General features: G+C 38.2%; 1 long non-coding RNA gene across 1 annotated transcript; it reads right to left on the bottom strand.

Moving 5' to 3' along the window:
- Positions 1-3,166: 3,166 nt before the first annotated feature.
- Positions 3,167-19,591, bottom strand: LOC110125654 (uncharacterized). The gene is made up of 2 exons (XR_002310139.2): positions 19,495-19,591; positions 3,167-3,334 (listed from the first exon to the last, which is right to left on the bottom strand). It is a non-coding gene; the product is annotated as an uncharacterized lncRNA (long non-coding RNA).
- Between the last annotated feature and the right edge of the window lie 506 nt (positions 19,592-20,097).

Here is a 20,097-nt window from a genome sequence, read left to right as displayed (position 1 = left end):
TTATTTAACTTATATGCAGAATACATCATGAGAAATGCTGGGCTGGAGGAAGCACAAGCTGGAATCAAGATTGCTGGGAGAAATATCAATAACCTCAGATATACAGATGACACCACCCTTATGGCAGAAAGTGAAGAGGAACTGAAAAGCCTCTTGATGAAAGTGAAAAAGGAGAGTGAAAAAGTTGGCTTAAAGCTTAACATTCAGAAAACTAAGATCATGGCATCTGGTCCCATCACCTCATGGGAAATAGATGGGGAGACAATAGAAACAGTGTCAGACTTTATTTTTTTGGGCTCCAAAATCACTGCAGATGGTGATTGCAGCCATGAAATTAAAAGATGCTTACTCCTTGGAAGGAAAGTTATGACCAACCTAGACAGCATATTAAAAAGCAGAGACATTACTTTGCCAACAAAGGTCTATCTGGTCAAGGCTATGGTTTTTCCAGTGGTCATGTATGGATGTGAGAGTTGGACTGTGAAGAAAGCTGAGCGCTGAAAAATTGATGCTTTTGAACTGTGGTGTTGGAGAAGACTCTTGAGAGTCCCTTGGACTGCAAGGAGATCCAATCAGTCCATCCTAAAGGAGATCAGTCTTGGGTGTTCATTGGAAGGACTGATGCTGAGGCTTAAACTCCAATACTTTGGCCACCTCATGCGAAGAGTTGACTTATTGGAAAAGACCCTGATGCTGGGAGGGATTGGGGGCAGGAGGAGAAGGGGATGACAAAGGATGCGATGGTTGGATGGCATCACTGACTCAATGGGCATGAGTTTGAGTAAACCCCAGGAGTTTGTGATGGACAGAGAGGCCCGGTATGCTACAACTCATGGGGTCACAAAGAGTCGGGCATGACTGAGCGACTGAACTGAACTGATTGAACTCCACCTTGCTATTGTTCTGTTCGTGTTTGCTTTTATGGCATTTTCAAAGGTAACTCTGCAGTCAAGAAAAGCTTTCTTATCCATTCGTCTGCTGATGGGCATCTAGGTTGCTTCCATGTCCTGGCTGTTATAAACAGTGCTGTGATGAACATTGGGGTGCACGTGTCTCTAAGGAAGCTGTGGTACATATACACCATGGAATATTACTCAGCCATTAAAAAGAATTCATTTGAATCAGTTCTAATGAGATGGATGAAACTGGAGCCCATTATACAGAGTGAAGTAAGCCAGAAAGATAAAGACCATTACAGTATACTAACACATATATATGGAATTTAGAAAGATGGTAATGAAAACCCTAAGTGCAAAACAGAAAAAGATACTCAGATGTACAGAACAGACTTTTGGACTCTGTGGGAGAAGGTAGGATGTTTCGAGAGAACAGCATCAAAACATGTATATTATCTAGGGTGAAACAGATCACCAGCCCAGACTGGATGCATGAGACAAGTGCTCGGGCCTGGTGCACTGGGAAGACCCAGAGGGATCGGGGGGAGAGGGAGGTGGGAGGGGGGATCGGGATGGGGAATACTTGTAACTCCATGGCTGATTCATGTCAACGTATGACAAAACCCACTACAATATTGTAAAGTAATTAGCCTCCAACTAATAAAAATAAATGAAAAAAAAAAAAAGCTTTCAAATACATGTTGTGCTCCTGGAAAAATACAGTTCACATTAGAGAAATTCTGTGAGTTCTTGTTTCTTGTCTTAACTGTATTGCTAGAATTAAGGTTAGAAGTGAAAAATCCAAATTCAGATCAAAATATTAATGGTAGAATTCTAGTTTCTCCGTTATTTAAATGAAAAACTGTCTTTTCAGGCACCTATATTTTTGATGTTGTGTATACAGCATATGGGGATGAGAGTAAAATGCATTCACCTTTCCTTTGGATATTTGAGATTGGATCGATGCTGTCAACATTAGTCTTGATGTAGAAGGTATGTGTTTTGAAATACAGTTACTAAGACAATTACTCTCACTTTGTCTTAGCTGATATATGGCACACAACCCGTCACACAACCATAATCATGAGAAATAATTATCTTTTACTGAGTAATAGTTGCTTGGGTAAAATATCTTATGCTTTTGTAAGTAATGGTAATTGCAGTTAATTGCTATAGCTAATGACTAACTTCTCAACACCATCACAGTTTCCTCTTCATATTAATTCTCTTCCCTTTGCTGTCAAGTCCATTTTGCTTTTCTGACTAATGTACACTGCCACTGAGATTTGGGAGGTCTGCATTTCAATCCTGATTCTACTGGAGGTTATTCAGTTCAGCTCTCTTGTGGTTTTTTGCACCTGCATCCTTCCTTTTGAACTCAAGATATCTTAAGGGGGATCAAGCATTAACTCATTAAAAATTCCCTAACTGAAGGACTTTCAATGGCTTTTTAGTAATTACAGACTTGAGAAGTGTACAAATTACAAGTATTTAACCTTTTTAAACAACTAACTCACTGAACAAAATCTGCATTTATATATTCAGTCATACAGAGTGAGGTCTGGTAGAACACTTGCTTTATGTTCAGAAATCCACTGCGTAAAACTTCAAAATTCTGGGTTAGTACCCATCCTTTTATGTTACATTATTTTTTCCCTGAAATCTTGGTTGTCAAAAGTACCTTGTCTTCATTTGTGACAAAGACTTAATTATCTTTTGAAAGATAGAAAGATCTTTATCTCTTTCTGTCTCTATTCATGAAGCTGGACTTTATCTTACCATCTGTGTTCTGTTTTCCCTTTTAAATTATATAGCCGGTTCTTTCCTTCTACCACCAATTACACTAACAAAATCTAAATGGTGAATAGAAAAATTCTTGTGAAAGAGAATCACCCCAGAGATCTTGGAATCTATTAACATTAAGGTGAAAGAAATCCTCATGATTCTCTGTGATATTTGAAACAACAGGATTGATAGTTTACAACTCTTATGAGGCTTTCAGTTTCAATGAAATACAACAATTTGTATCATGTATGAAAGTCCATAGAAAAAATTTAGAAGGATCCCACACAAATTTCTGATAACATTTCATACACAGCAAAGTCACTGTCATACTGTCATAAATATCTAAGATGTAAGCAAGCAATGTGAAATTGAAACTTTTAGGAGCTTTCCTGGTAGTAGTCTCTCTGGGAAATGATGTTAAAACAATAGGGCTAAGAAAGTGCACCATATTCCAAAGCTGTAAGAGACAAATTAGACTACATCAGTCATATCCCCAACTCTTGGCTTTTTACTTCAACTTTCATATCTGCTATTCTTGACTTTGGCACCTTTTTGGACTTCACTTCTCACATTTTGGATATTGGTCCTCCTGCTGGTGATGACTTCCTTGTCTCCCCATCTATCTCATCTTCACAGACCAGCCATTGATTTTTCTGTGAAAATAAAGGATTTGGAATAATTCTCTAGTGCTTCATGGAAATTTCCAAATAAATGTCTCAAAAGAACCTTAAATTCAACATGTTCAAAACTACACTAATTTTTTTTCCCTTTGAAACAAATCCCATCCTTCTCCTGACTTCTGCATTTCTGACAATATTCTCCCATTCTGACACCATTCTCCCAGTTATGACACCACTCTTCGTTATTCAACCTTCTTTTTCATTTTCTCCTCAGGATATCAAGTCATAGAGGTTCTAACTTAAATTTCTCACATCCTTTGCAGCTTTTCCTTTCCCAAGCTCAACAACCTCATGGCCAGCTTTCCAACCATCAGCTCTTACTATTTCATTAGTCCTATGAGCCACTTCCAGAACAGACTGTGCATGCATGCTCTCACATCAGTCATGTCCAATTCTTTGCAAGCCCATGGACTGTAGCCCTCCAGACTCCTCTGTCCATGGGATTCTCCAGGCAAGAATACTGGAGTGGGTTGCCATGCCCTCCTCCAGGGGAAGGATCAAACCACCATCTCTTATGCCTCCTGCATTGGCAGGCATGTTCTTTACCACTAGCACCACCTGGGAAGGCCATCCAATAACATAATTCCTTAATGAAAAATCCTCCATGTTTCTCAATGCATTCCATGTTCACATAAATTCTACTTGTTGGCATTTAACATCATCAAAAATATATCTGGCACATACTTATCATGTCCAACATAACAGCAAGGACTTTATGCTATCACCAAGTTCAACACCCTGATCTTCTCTGAACAGACCTGAACATTGTTTCCTTGCTGCTTTCCCTGTTTTCATAGTCCCTTCTGTCCAGAATATCTTCCCTTGTAGCTCAGTCGGTAAAGAATCTGCCTGCAGTGAAAGAGATCCAGGTTTGATCCCTGGGTCTGGAAGATCCCCTGGAGAAGGAAATGGCAACCCACTCCAGTATCCTTGCCTGAAAAAGGATACTTGCCTCTTCTCATGGACAGAAGAGCCTGGTAGGCTGCAGTCCATGGGGTCGCAGAGTCGGGCACGACTGGGCAACTAACACTTACTTACTTACTTATTCTGCCCAGAATACCTCTCTTTAATAGAACTTTCTGTAATAACAGAAATGCTCTGTACGTCTGTGCTGACCAGTATGGTAGCCAGAAGCCATACGTAGTTATTGAACCCTTGGCATGTGGCTAGTGAAACTGAGGAACAGAATTCTTAATTTTATTTGATGCTAATGAATTTAAATTTAAAAATTCTCATGTTTTCATGGTTACCAGAAAATATGGGTCTGGATTTTGGAACCATCTCTCAGAATCCTTTCCATTCCACGGTGTCCAGGGCAACCATCTATAATCTCATGCCTCTATTGAGATTTCCCTAGTTGGAATAATTCCTTCTTTAACCCATACAACAATTTAGCTATATCTTTCTACAACTTGTATCACTCAATAAGATAATAGGAAAATAAATGATTAAAAGCCTCTGGATACACACTACCATATACTAGCTATGTAACTTTGGGCAGCTTCCCTAGCTTCTCCCACCCTCATTTTCATCATTTGACAGTTGCTTCCTCAGAGTTGTGAGGATTAAATAGAAAAAAAGAGTGTCATGCTTAGCTTTAAGTTGTCTATGTGCAGATGACTAATTGATTCTTTAGAAATGTGAATTAAGTATCTAGTGAGCATTCACTCACCGCTTCGGAAGCCACAACAAACAAAATACAGTTCCTGCCATTCTTGAACTCACAGAGCGCTGTGGGCACATTTCCTATCTTATCATTCCTTCTGGATTTTGAGCCCTGAGGAGCAGAAATTATATTTCTTTATCTTTATAGTTGGTTAAGAACCTTTCACAACACCTGGTATATGGGAGACTATCAATAAATATTTAATCAATGAATTTATCTATCCTCTTTCTCCTCCCCACTCCTTCTCCCTTTTTAACATGGATAGAATTATTTTTGACTCTGATGGCACATTTTACTAGTCTTTTATTGTAGCGACTTGTATACATTTTCTATTCTTCCTCCCTCTCTTCCCCAAATACTAAGCAATCAATAAACCCTTAAGAAGAGCAACTATCTTGCTGCTTTTCCTCACCCATGCTTACTTGGAGATAATTTTCTATGAAGTCAAATATCCCCTGGAGGGTTGAGAATAAAACAAATAAAAATTTTAGTTTTCGTTAAAAATAATTTTGTGAACATTGTTAAAACATGGTATATCATTTTAAATTCCCATGGATCACAATGCTCTGACATTAGAGCTACAACTTTAGCTCCTTAAGACTTGAGCAGAGAACATATTTCATGTTTTTTATTTAGTTTTCCTATGTAACTGCTAACAACTGTCTGCTGTTCACCCATATAAAACTTACTTGTTGAAAGATTTTTGGTGAAATAGAGTTCTTTGCCTAGCCATGAGTTTTGTTTTTCCTTCTAAATTTTATTTTACAATTTTAATTTCTATTATGTAAATGCATAGATCTCATTTGTATTGCCCACATTGAAATCAACATTTTACTCTCTAAAATACCAAGTGATTCTGAATCATGAAACTGTGTTAAATACTTTTCCCCTTAATTTATGATTAAAAATTATTCCTGGTTTTCCATCTTGGAACAGTACATAAATAAATTGTGAAATACAACAACCACCAAATAGTTTGTAACTGATGAACTTCTTTAAATATAAAGAGTAAAAAAATAATAAATTAAAAAAATTATAAAGAGTAAATGGGATTAGCCAAAGGTTTTAAAAAATGAAAATTATGCTTATAGAAATAAAAATTAAAGTCATATTTCTTATGCATAGGTCAGCAAAACAGAAATAGTGTGAAGCTATGAATATGATTGAAGTTACGGATAAGCATCACTGGATGAGTTCAATGTTCTTTCTGATACTCTCTGCAATGAAAAATACACTTAAACATCAAACAAGAATTTTAGTTTGGGGTTTGGGCAATACTTAAATTCTTAAAATTATTTATCATTGTTAATTAAATTTTAACCTCAGTAGAATGTAATAAACTTTGATGTTTATCAGTACTTTTGTAAAATCCAATTAGTAGTTCATAGACCTGTCTTACATAGGCTTTGCACTTCTCATACTTATTCACAAAAGGTAATTGCATATGGAGAAAGCCCTATCCATCTATCAGGTAAAATTTGAAAGCAAATGGGTATTAGAATGCGAGGCACTTTTGTCATATTTATATGATTTATGTTGTGTCATAAATTTCTCAAGCTTATATTTATACTACTCTTCAGGAGATTAGATAGTTTCAGTCTTATCAACTAGGTGACCTTCCAAATCTGTTGGAATATTTATTATCCTTAAACCCTTACTTGTGTGAAAGTAAAAGTTGCTCAGTCATGTCCAACTCTTTGCAAACCCATGACTATACATATAGTCCATGGAATTCTCCAGGCCAGAATACAGGAGTGAGTAGCCTTTCCCTTCTTCAGGGGATCTTCCCAACCCAGGGATGGAACCCAGGTCTCCCACATTGCAGGGAGATTCTTTACCAGCTGAGACACAAGGGAAACCCCTTAACTTGTGTACCAGCACAAAATTAATAAAAATTTGTGACTGAGTGATCGTTTGGATAAAAACTGATAGAAATTTGTTTCTCAGCTGCTTTTATGATTTTTCAAAATGAAAATGCCTTATAGAGTGTATTTTCACTTAGAGAATGTTGAAAGAGAAATTGTTTCCTTAATATGGGAAATTAGAAATATGTAAAAGGTATCTTAAAATATTGAAATAACATTTAGCAGAGAAGTAATTTAAAAGAAAATGGATGTAATTGCATTAAACATAGCTAACTCAAAAACTGCAACCTGTTCAAATCAGTTTTTACATTAAGCTGGAATTTTATTTACTTATTGAATTGATTTCTTGTTGAATTATGAGTGTCCTATTTAATAACCTGAATAAGGAATAACTATAAAAAGTCAGGTTTACCAAAATAATGAAAATTTAATTTCCTTAAAATCTCTGATGCATACTTTTCTAAGCTTATTTTACTAAAGAGATTTAAAATGATCTCAAAGGCTTATCAAGCTTTAATGCTGAAACAGCTTACCCACTGCTATTCTCTTCTTTTCTAGAAGATAAAGCAGAGGCCCAAATAAATAAAATAACTGGGTCAAAACATAGACCATGTGTATTACTCCACTTCCTTTCAACTTTTAGAAGGTTTTGGTCCAAGTGTTTTAGCCCTCAGCTGCTGATGGTTCTAAGATTCTGAATAACCTCTCTTTTTTTAAATTTCCTGTATTCTCCTTCTCTCATGAGCTTAGCTTCTGAAAATACTTAACTATTACTTCTGTATTCTTTTCCCTAAGAACATTAGTCTTTCATATTTTACATTCATCTTTGACAAGTACTAACATTTTTCACAACATACTGTTTAGTTCACTGATTTGTCTCCAAATTTGGAGACAGAATTTTATTTGACAGAATTTTATCAGTTTGCTGCTGCCAGCATATGCTGCATAAGAAAGCTCTAAGTCCCCAAACTCAGTGACCTATAGCAACAAGCATGTATTTTCTGCTCACATATCTTCAAGTTGTTAGAATTTTGTTGGTCTGGAATGGGTTCACTGTGCTGGGTGCCAAACTGTAGGATAGATCCAAATCTACTTTATGGATCTCTCATTTCTCCTGGGCTGGCTACCCAGACATTTTATTTTTGTGGCAAAAGTCAAAAGGCTACATCCAATCTCACAAGCACTTTCAAATTTCTGCCAGTCATCTCACCTACATCCAATCAGCCAAAACACATCACACAGCCAAACCCATTATCCACAGCACAGAGAAGACATTCCTCCCAAAGACGTGGGAGCACTAGGCAGTGAGTGAACATTTGCTGAAAAATCATTTCGTTTTCCACATCAGTCCTGGAACTTCTCAAAATTTACTGACATTGCATTCTCTTCATCAGATATATTCAAATAATTTTCAATAAATACTTTTTGGACATAAATAAATATTTCTGTGCCAGCACTCTCCCATCCCTTGTTTCTGGAACTCTCTGTGAAGACTTTGGGATCAAAGAACTCATAACAATTTCTTTGGATTTCTTTCTAGATGGATTGGATGTATATAATTTGGTGGAAAATAATGAACACTGGAACAAATCTGAGTTCATTTTGGGGGAGAATTTTACAAGTAGGGTTTCAATTAACCATCAGGAAAACCAGAAATGATTGTTGCATACTCCTTTCCAGAGTAGAGAGTTTAGGTATGAAAGAGGGATGGCCTTGCCCAGGAAAACATGTAAGCTAGCTCAGCAGTTTGCAAGCCTGGAAATATCCACTGTCAATATCCTTTGTGATCAAATGCCTGCCTAAATCACACCATACTCTGCCTTATAATTTTTTCTCCACTTATTTTAAATGCACATGTAATTGGGTACCCATTCAATGACAGCTGAATATTTCATTTCAGATTTTTACTATAAGTAATGATGTGAGGAACATCCTTGTGTATACATTGTCTGTATCTCAGATGGTTTCTTAGGCTAGCTCAGGGAAAGGATTATTGGATGACAGGATGTAATTTTTATAAGGCATTTGACACATTGCAGGGGAGGCTCTTTATGCAAAGTTTTTTTCTTATGGTTTGGTTTTTTGCATTGTAGAAAGGGTGTGACCTATACAAATTATTTTTTCTTGTGTGGTCTACTATAGATTTGTTGACCTACTTCTATATTTAACTGACACTGATGCTTATCATCAATCTTTTATAGCATAACTTTCTCAGAAAGTTTTACATTTTAGACATCTTTCAGTTGGCTACACACATCTTCAAGTAATTTTCTTTGCATTAGTATAAGTGAGTGAAATGTTTCTGGAATCTTTGCATATTTGAAAAGCTTAGTGTGTGGCTAATTTGAAAATATTTCAAAATCTTTTGAAGATCTTTCAAATCTGCATTTGAAAATGTAGGTACCGTACATCCACAAGAACTGTGCTGGGTACAGTCTCCTCCTTCACGATGATGTGGATGCGGCCCTGCCCCTGTTGCCCTTCATTTTTACCAAGAGGAAACCGAAGCAGGCTAGTTTCTTTCTTCTGTAGGTAACTTGCATTTTCTGTGTGGCTGCTTTTAAGACTATTTCCCCTTGTGGTTCAAAAATTTCTCTGATGGTCTACTAAACGTTTCAGATATGAGCGGTCCTTGCGTTCACTTCAAGAAAGTGACACTTAGTTATGTTTTTGGTTGTCGCTACCAGTTCAGTTTTTAAAAAATTTTTCCCACAGGAATAGCTGAACCAGTTTGAGGCTATTCCCAGCTCACAGCCCACTCACAGTCAAAACACAGTTGCCTGTGAAGCGCCTGTAGCCGTGGCCCCAGGGGCCTCGTTTTTCCCTCCACTCTGACATGGCTTATGTGCCCTCCTTTCCTCACAAACATACCTGGGTCCTGACTCTCTGCTTAGGCCCCTGCAACCGACGCTTCAGCGGAGCAGGCTGCCTACATTCTGCGGGGGGGGCCACCTTGTTTGCCATCTTCTTCCTGGTTCTAGAGCCCAAATCTGGCTGAAAGCAGGCCCCCGAGAGGCAAAGCCAGGTCTCCTGCCGCAGAACTTCCTTATTCAGACACTCCTAAGAGTCAACTTTCACAAATATGTGGGGGTTTTTTTTTCTTTTTCCCTTTGTGAAGGAAATAGAATCAGTATTCATTAGTTGTCTTATGTACATGACCTTTTCACAGAAATTTCTAAAATGTTTTGAAAAAAAAATTTCAGAGAAACAATTGGCTTTAAAAAAAAAATTAGTTGAATTCAAACAACCAGGTTTATCTCGGAGAAGGCAATGGCACCCCACTCCAGTGCTCTTGCCTGGAAAATCCCATGGACAGAGGAGCCTGGTGGGCTGCAGTCCATGGGGTCGCTAAGAAGCGGACACCACTGAGCGGCTTCATTTTCACTTTTCACTTTCACGCATTGGAGAAGGAAATGGCAACTCACTCCAGTGTTCTTGCCTGGAGAATCCCGGGGACGGGGGAGCCTGGTGGGCTGCCGTCTAGGGGGTCGCACAGAGTCGATACGACTGAAGCGACTCAGCAGCAGCAGCAGCATTTTTATCCACTAAACAGTTGCCAAACTTTTATTTCAAATGATCCATTTAAATATTTAATTTTCTTTTTTTTTCATTTATTTTTATTAGTTGGAGGCTAATTACTTTACAATATTGTAGTGGGTTTTGTCATACATTGACATGAATCAGCCATAGATTTACATGTATTCCCCATCCCGATCCCCCCTCCCACCTCCCTCTCCATCCCATGCCTCTGGGTCTTCCCAGGACAATACTATTTTAATAAAAAATTAAACTGAAAACATTAAACAATACTGTGGCATTCCCACATCCTCGTTCCCGTGCTAAGAAGCTTGGCTTTTTTATCCCTGAGTGTCCACTGGAATATTATAATCTGGTTGCTGGGAGTTACCAAGTTGGATTTGAATGTGCAAAGGAGCATTTTGTCAGCACCTTGGAGAAAGAACTAGAGAGAAAAAAGCAAGCAAGAGTGGTGGCAGAGAGAATTAGTGTTCCAACCCCCCCGAAAGATGATGAGGCCATGTTCAGAGGAATGGATCAGAAAGAAGTATGTAGATAATTCGGAGGTTGAACGGAGAAGATTTGGAAAGTGGCAGCCATGGAAATGTACTTCTCAGATCTCCTGCAGTGTGTAGAGTATAATGGCCAGTGGCCCCAGGGGCCATCACACCGGGTCCACCACTTTATTCATGACAAGGTCGTGCTTCCCGTGGGCTGCTCCCAACCAATGAATGAGCTTGGCTGGGCCCGTGCAGGCCATTCCTATAGAGCGTAAAACTCCTAGATCACAGTAAGATAGTACTAATTAAATGTAGGGAAATTGGAAGAGGCAGATTCTAAAGGATTCTCAGGTTAATACTAGGAAAAGATAATCAATTCTGGTAACAATGATAAGGACTATGATGAGAGTCTGGGAAACACCAGGTCAGTTTTGCATGTGTCGTCTTGCAGGATTCTTGGGCACTGAGGGACAGATTTCCCACACTCCCACCTGTATGCTGTCGTGTGTGACTATTTGCAGCTTCACGGACTGCATCCTGCTAGGCTCCTCTGTCCATGGGATTCCCCAGGCAAAACTGTTGGAGTAGGTTGCCCTTTGCCCCTCCAGGGGATCTTCCCAACCCAGAGATCAAACCCACGTCTCTCGCTTCTGCATTAGCAGGTGGATTTTTTCTTTTTTTCTTACCACTGGTGCCACCTGGGAAGCCCTGCAGAGAACTGTATTATAAATCAAGAATTCAGAAGAGAAGTCAGAGACACAGATATAGATTTGAGAGTTATCATATATCAGTGGTGGTCTGTGCTGTAGTTATGAATGAGAATAACAAGGATATTGGTTAGTATGAGGAGTAAGTATAAAACTGAGAAAAATCATGGAGGATACAATGAAGGAGGCTAAAAAATGGCCCCAAAATGACAAAAACTCATGCACACATATGAAATTCTCTGCATAAAGCAATGGAGGAAAAAGTGAATGAAGGTTAGTCAAATACTCCTTAGTAGCAAATGAGTTAGAAAATAAAATGATTCTCCTAGGATCAAGTGTGTTAACTGAGCTAAACAGAAGTTATTCATTAGAGTGACTGGAAAATGCCCAGGTGTGAAATGCTTAAAAGGGTGTGGGAAGTAAAGATGCTGGACAATAGCATTTGAAAACTTAGGGTGTGAAAGAATGAGAAGAGGTGGGGTAATAGTGGGAGGATATAGAGAGGCATTTCTGCTGGGTTTGGGGTATTTTTTTAAGATGCAAGAGACTTGAATGGATTGACAGGCAAGCAGTAAGGATCCAGAACTAACACATAATGAAAGGATGGACAGAAGTGATCTGGAAATGTTCTAGACAGTGTGGATTAGATTAAAAACACAAGAGGCATGTTTAGCTTGGTCAAGATGGTGCCCTGGTCCTTTTCCTGTGAGTCAGGGGCAGCACAGATGCCTAACTGTCAAGGCTCAACGGAGGGGAGGTAAGGCTATTTCCACATGGCAGTTATTGTTTCTTCTATGAAGGATGATGCTGAGAAAGGGGGTGGTACTGCAAAGGCAAAGGCTCAGGTGCCTTTTGTAAAAGAGGTTTTTAAAGGAGGATGGCGTCTAAGAGGGGTATACTGACACTTAGGACTTCAGAGCTCCTCTTCATGACTCTGAAGAGGCCCACGGTGAAACCGGAAGCACAGAAAGCAGGAAGCCATAATGGACAGCTCGTTCACAGGGGCGTGAAGTCTGTTGGGATTCTGACAGGATTCAAGATGGAGGAAAACGCAGAGGCATCACCAGTCCCCAGTGACAATACGGTTGTGATTAAGCGACAACAATGAGGAAAACAGCGCTTGGGTCAATGGTAAGAATCTGAAAACACAAGGAGTGTTCACAGGAAGAAAGAAAATGATATATCAACAACAGTGGGTATCTGGGAGAAGACAATCATTTTGTCCCCGTGAGGACAGCTGAGGCATCATAGACAACAGGAAGCTTCCCTTTGAGAGAACCACAAGATAGTGTGTCCTCTGAGCAGAGTCAGGTTTCAGTTAATAATTATTGTGATTGTGATGAAAATGTCTATTGACACATTACATTCTAGGCACTGCTCTTAGTATTTTTATATTTATTAATTTATTTATGTCTAGCGGGTGGAGGGGATGATCTGTGAAAAAGCTGAGGATGTAAAGGTGTTTGTTTTTGATGAAATAAGCAAATTAAAAATGGCAAAAAGAAAAAAGTGACAGGGTCAGTAGTGAAAGGACAGAAGAACATGCAGAGCATTGTGATAATTAGAATATTAGTTGTGATGATAGTCTTGGCCATAAACAGAGTCTCTGAATTCTGTTTTCTCACAGATACCTCTGGTGGATTCCCAAAGAGGGTATATACAGATACAAGAATTTAAAAAAAAAAAACTATTAAAATAACACAATTTGTAACTAGTTTAGGTTTCAGCCTTAAGGCTTACGTGGAACATTTATAGTTGCTCAGTCATATCTGACTCTTTGTGACCCCATGGACTGTAGCCCACTAGGTTCCTCTGTCCATGAAATTCTCCAGGCAAGAATACTAGAGTGTGTGGCCATTTGCTTCTCTGGGGGATCTAGTATGTGACCATTTCCTTCTCCAGGGGATCTTCCTGACCCATGGATCAAACCCAGGTCTCCTGCGTTGGCAGGCATATTCTTTACCGTCTGAGCCACCAGGAAGCCCCAGGGTTAGCAAGATATTATGGAAACATGAGCCACAATGATTAATTTTTGACACTGGTTTAAAATACAGACTAACAGCAAACCAAGGTCATCTACTTGACTCTCCCTCCCTCAGTTCACACTCTCATCTCTTAAATAGAGATTACAAACTGGGAGGTTCCTGGACCAAGTTTAGGCATTGTTTTATCCATAGGTTATTGTTCAGATTTGAGTTAATTCCCAACATTAGAAGATTTTATATAATGAAGAAAGGAAAATTAGAAAGAAGGAGGTTCAAATATAGTAACATCTGGCTATGTTGAGTAGAAGCTAGGGTGGCCAACTCATGCCAGTTGCCCAGGAATTTCCAGTTTTAGTACTGAGAATCCCACATTTGAAAATTCCCTTAATCTATAAAGCCTGTTGGAAACCCTAGGAGGAGCCACTCTTTTTAGACTGATGCAATGTGGTTTGGAGTTCACCAGAGTCACTACCAGAGCAGCAGTAATTATCTGGCTGGTTCCTGTAAGTCTCTGAGTTTTCTAGGTTTTGGCTCATCAAAAGTTTATGAACAGCTGAAGTCCTCCCACTTCTTGGCACTATCTCCCAAAAGGAGAGTGGCTGACCTACTTAAAGAATCTTAGAGGCGCATACAAAGAAAAATAATCCATGTAGATGAATGCTTATAGAAGATCAATGTCCACAGTCTACACCACAACGGAGTTTGTCAGTTTCTAGCCCATTCATTCATTATGCACTAAGGTCTAAGCTCAATAATGGCTTACCTCAAGTCCTTAGCTTCTTGTGGATAGACCTAGTAGGAAGTAAATCTTGGGTTCCCTATTGTGGTTGGAATCAAGCTCCAACAACAGGACTGGTTGAGTTTAAGGGCAGTGAGAAAGAAAGAAATGAGAAATATAGATGCAATTAGTTGGACCAAGTTTTTCCTTAGAACCCTGGACCTAAAGAATCAGCTTGGACACTGGCAATCAAGGGCCACCCTTGGGTGCCAGGGCTGCCGTAGTATGAAGTTGTGTGTTGTTCCTTATGAGGCTCCAATTGCATAGTATTCCAAAACCGGCCCAAAGAGACGCCAGTCTTGGTTTATGAGCCACAGAGAACAAAATGAAATAGTTTGCTAGGGTTCCAGAATTCTCCAGCTTCAGATAGTCTGAGAGACTTATTAAACCTATAACATCTGCATCATGACTGATAAGTAATTCTTCCACCTCCAATCAGTTCCACTTTTTGAAATATGGATCCTGTGCTGTGCTATGCTAAGTCACTTCAGTCTTGTCCAACTTTTTGCAACCCTATGAACCATAGCCCGCCAGGATCCTCTGTCCATGGGATTCTCCAGGCAAGAATATTGGAGTGGGTTGCCATGCCTTGCTCCAGGGGTAAATACTGCATAATGATCTATTATATAGTAACTATAAAATTTCTGTGTCAAATAGATGTAAAAATCTGGACTGATTTTAAATACATTAAAGGTGACTGTATTTCAATTGAACAAGGTTCCCCAATGTTAAGATATGTGTGGTATTTTAAAGCCACCTTTAGAACTTTCTCATAAATATACAGGTATGGATGCAGCCTCTGAAAAATTAATCTTGTCAATTGTATAAGCAATAATTCAGATTAAATAATAATTGCTTTAGGTAAAGTTTAAGAGGCTGAGGGGCATGGAAATGAAATAACAACACATAAATGCTGGTGTGGCTGGTAATTGTCATGCTACACCCTCCAGCTTCCCTAATTCACTGATCTCAAGAGGGAAGGCTGGACTGTGTTTATTACACATAGCACTTCCAGCTGTCAGGGAGGCTTCCTGATCACACACTTGCCACAGACTTCAGTTTTCTACCAGGAAAGAAGCTGAGATCTCATAGTCTATTTAGGCTTGACCGAGGCTAAATGGACCATTACTCTATTAATGGAACAAATGAGAAAGTGATTCAGAAAAACAATGCAGATAGTAAGATTCATTCCATAAAAAGGACTATTTTTCTTACAGCAGATTAGAACCTATTGAGTGGCAGGGTATCTGTCAATATTTGTTGAACTGATATTTACTGAATAAATTATTTGGTCAAGTTGTTTCTGTAATCAATAATGGTCTTAATAATTAAACTAATTTGAAGGGTGAACAAATTAAAGTTGGCAGAGCTATATTATTGGAACAATAATCTTTCCTGCTTTTTGGCATAACAACAAATCTAATCACTTACATCTATTATTCCTATAAGTAATCCGAAGCAAATGCTCTTGTCTTTAATATTAATCTGTCAGTTTAATACCTAGAAATAGTTGTGCTCTTTTAAACTTTTTCTCATCTTTTGCTATGCCAGTATCACTGATGAGCAAATAAGACTATGTAAAACAACATCAAAATGAAACTAATTAGTAAAATCATTACAGAATGGAGTTGATTAGACTCAAATGAAATCATTTTAATAGCTTTATTGAAGTATAATTCATATACAAAGAATTATACCAATTTAATGTGCACAGTTTGATAAGTTTCACATAGACAAAGACCCCTGACACCATCACCACAATCAAGGTAAAGGACATATCCAACACCTCCCAAAGTTTCCTTGTGTTCCTTTGGCTGTGTGTGTGGGGGTGTGTGTGTGTGTGTGTATGTGTTAAGAACAGTTGACATGAGATCTGCCCTCTTAACAAACACTTGGAAATTAAACACCACGGTTCTCAACAATCCATAGGTCAGAAAAGAAATCTCAAAGGAAACTTAAAAACACATGGAAGTGAATGAAAATGAGTATAAAACATACCAAAATTCATGGAATGCAGCTAAATCAGAGCTGAGAAGGACATTTATAGCATTAAATCCTTGTATTAGAAAAGAGAAAAACTACCCAGACAAAATAAATATCTAGTCCCTTTGACAGTTATATTTCTAATGATAAATTCATTTGTCTATTTTCCATCAGTCTTCCATTTTACTGTTTCTTTTTTTTTCTCCATTTTACTGTTTCTAATAAGTTTTACTTAGAGGCATTACATCATGAGTGGTCATCTTGGTTTAATCAATACTTAGCCAGTTTCCTGTTGTAGTCATCTTCAATTTTTCTCTGCAGTCATCATACCATCTTGAAAATCATGATAGATATAACTCGAATCAGGAATTTTCCATTTAAATTCCAGATATGAAAAGTTGTTTCCTTCTTATTTCAACAAATGCTTTGAAACCCCATAGTCAAAAACCTTATTAATTTTCCACATGTGTTATTGTTGAGTTTAATAGCTTAACAGTTACCATTATCATGACAATAATAAACTTTTATTCATCTCAGAGTATGAAAGTGAAAGTGTTGGTCATTCAGTCGTGTCCAACTCTTTGTGACCCCATGGACTGTAGCCCACCAGTTTCCTCAGTCCATGGAATTCTCCAAGCAAGAATAGTGGAGTGGGTAGCCATTTCCTTCTCCAGGGGAATATTCCCAACCCAGGGATCGACCCTGGGTCTCTCCTACACTGAAGGCAGATTCTTTATGTCTGAGCCGCCAGAGAAGCCCATCTTAGAGTATATAAATAGCATACTGTGTTTTTAGAGTACAAACTGCAGTTCGGATTAAAGGAAACAATAATTCTTTCCAAAGATTCAAAAAAAACCCTATGAACTTTCACAATACATAATCAGTCCATTATCTACAATGGCCTTTGGAGATTTTAAGAGATATTCTAGATAATTAACCATAGCATATTGAGACATACACTGTAGAGACAGCAGAAGAAAATAGAAAATAATGAGAACATGTCTTTCAATTGCTCTAGCATTTGCAAAATTTCCCCAACATCAAAGAATTTTTTCTTTTTTGCCTTCAGTAAGTAAACTGGATATTCAAAGCCAACAGATGAAGGGTATTTAAACATGACATCTTCATATAACTTAATAAAAAGTAGATTTTCTCCCTAAATAATTCAGAAAATTGCTTTATCTTCCTACTGTGAAAGTTTTCTTACAATGTTCTCTTATCTTCTTTTTTTTAAAAATGAATTTTCCACATCTAAATTCTATTTACTCAGCTAGAGGGGTTGATTGTTGGAAATAGACCTTCTTTTGGAATTTGTTTTTTCAAAAGCAGTCATGGGCCTCCCTGGTGGTCTAGTAGCTGAGAGTCTGCCTGACAATGCAGAGGACATGGGTTGGATCCCTGCTCCAGGAAGATCCCGCATGCTACAGAGCAACTAAGCCCATGTACCACAACTGTCAAGCCTGTGCTCTAGAGACCAGGAGTCACAGCTGCTGAGCCCAAGCGTTGCAACTACTGAAGCCTGCGTTAGCTGCTGAAGCCCACGCACCCTAGAGTCTCTGCTCTGCAAGAAGCCACTGCAATGAGATGCCCACACACCGCAATGAAGAGTAGCCCACGCTCTCTGCAACTAGAGAAAGCCCATGTGCAGCAATGAAGACTCAGCGTAGCCAAAAAATATATATATAAATAAATCTTTAAAAAATTTTTAAAGATAATTTTGTGTTAAAAAAAAAAAGCATTCGTACACTGTATTGGTCTTTATCTTTCTGGCTTACTTCACTCTGTATGATGAATGTATATGGAATTTAGAAAGATGGTAACGATAACCCTATATGCAAAACAGAAAAAGAGACACAGATGTACAGAACAGACTTTTGGACTCTGTGGGAGAAGGTAAAGGTGGGATGTTTTGAGAGAACAGCATCAAAACATGTATATTATCTAGGGTGAAACAGATCACCAGCCCAGGCTGGATGCATGAGACAGGTGCTCGGGCCTGGTGCACTGGGAAGACCCAGAGGGATCGGGTGGAGAAGGAGGTGGGAGGGGGGATCGGGATGGGGAATGCATGTAAATCTATGGCTGATTCATGTCAGTGTATGACAAAAACCACTACAATATTGTAAACTAATTAGCCTCCAACTAATAAAAATAAATGGAAAAAAAATTAAAAAAAAAAAAGCAGTCATATCTTCTGACAAAGAATTGGAGGACTGGGGAGGCTGATGACATATCAGTGAAGCCAAAAAGCTTTAAGGACTGTAACACGTTATTTGAAAGAATCAGTCAGTAATAAACAGTAACTAAAATAGAGCTCAATACTGTAAATTCAAATAGGTGTTAATGAAGTCCATCATAACAAGTAAAATACAAAAAATAAATTTCTGCATAACCCAGAAATTTTAGGACCCAGCTGGCAAGCATTTTAAGAAACATTTCACTAGATAGTATTTCAGTGTAAGTCACAAACATTTACTACATATCAAGCACCATGCTAAAAACTTTACATGTTTTACAACATTTCATTCTTACAATGACCCTATAGTGTAGGGTCTATTAGGGAAGAAGAAATTAATACTCCAAGAATTTATGTAACTTGCTCAGTATCACATTACTAGTAAAATATTCAGTCAAATCCAGGCAGCCTTTTCCAGCATTTAAGTTGGTTTCTTCTCTTGTAGAGCTAATACTCTTGACCTATAAAATAATCTACAGTTTTATTGAGTGTTCATCAGCTCTTTACTATGTTATTATGTCTCGCTCTAAAGGATAATAATTAAGGGGTTACAGAAGACTTTTTCAAAGATGGATTAAAGAGACTTGTTTCAATTTGAGGAAGACAAAAATGGTAGCAGAACTAGAAATCAATAAAACATTATTACCAGAATGTTGTACTACTCCCAACAAGAATTTTTAAAAGTAGAGTTAGCCTGCAAATTGTGGTTTAATTTTAAAGTGAGAGAAGGAAAATTTTAAGTATCAAATTTTTACTCACCTTAGTCTTAGAAAGTGACTTATAGTTTATGTACCTCAGTGAGACAGGACCCAACTCCCCTGACTCCTATCCAGGGCTGCCTACACTTTACCACACTACCATTTAGAGTCATATTACAAGATTTCTTAAGATCCTTACCTTATGCTCCAATTGTACAAACTGTGATTTGCATAAATATGCAGAGATACAGTCTCTACCAGCTTTAATAAAGAGGAAGAAAATAATTTCTCTCTCATACACACACATACTCACATAGCTGTTGAGAGTATGACATCAGGCTGCTTTGCTATTCCTGTCATCTAGAAATAGCAGAGGAACCTTGGGTGCCCCTGACAGTTCTCTAAGAGGCATGCCCAAGAGCTGAACTCGGCTGCCACACACAGTGATTCAGCAATTTACTAGCAGAATATATGACAGAGAGAAGGAGAATTTTTTCATCCTGGATTTAGGTAGGCAACATTTCTCATTGTGGGCAGATAAAGAAATACCTAGAGTTGTTGATGTGTTCTTTATTCCAGAGCTGCTAATGTGTATAACTGGTTAATTTCAGACAGGAAAAAAAGAAAACAACCTTATATGCGTTAACTGAACATTTAGAATGTGGAAACTGATTTTCATAAGTTCAAACCAAAAAGAAAAGAAAATTTAAGTTAAATTAAGCGGTGATTACAGAAATGTACCTATATCATGTGGCTAAAGACATGAGAGATTTTTTTCTTGGTTATGAGATGTGTGTCCTCG

This window comes from Odocoileus virginianus, chromosome 4 (assembly GCF_023699985.2).
Source record: "Odocoileus virginianus isolate 20LAN1187 ecotype Illinois chromosome 4, Ovbor_1.2, whole genome shotgun sequence".
Classification (NCBI taxonomy): Eukaryota; Metazoa; Chordata; class Mammalia; order Artiodactyla; family Cervidae; genus Odocoileus; species Odocoileus virginianus.
The sequence above is the reverse complement of the archived record's forward strand: the minus strand, read 5'-3'. Positions and strand labels throughout refer to the sequence as shown.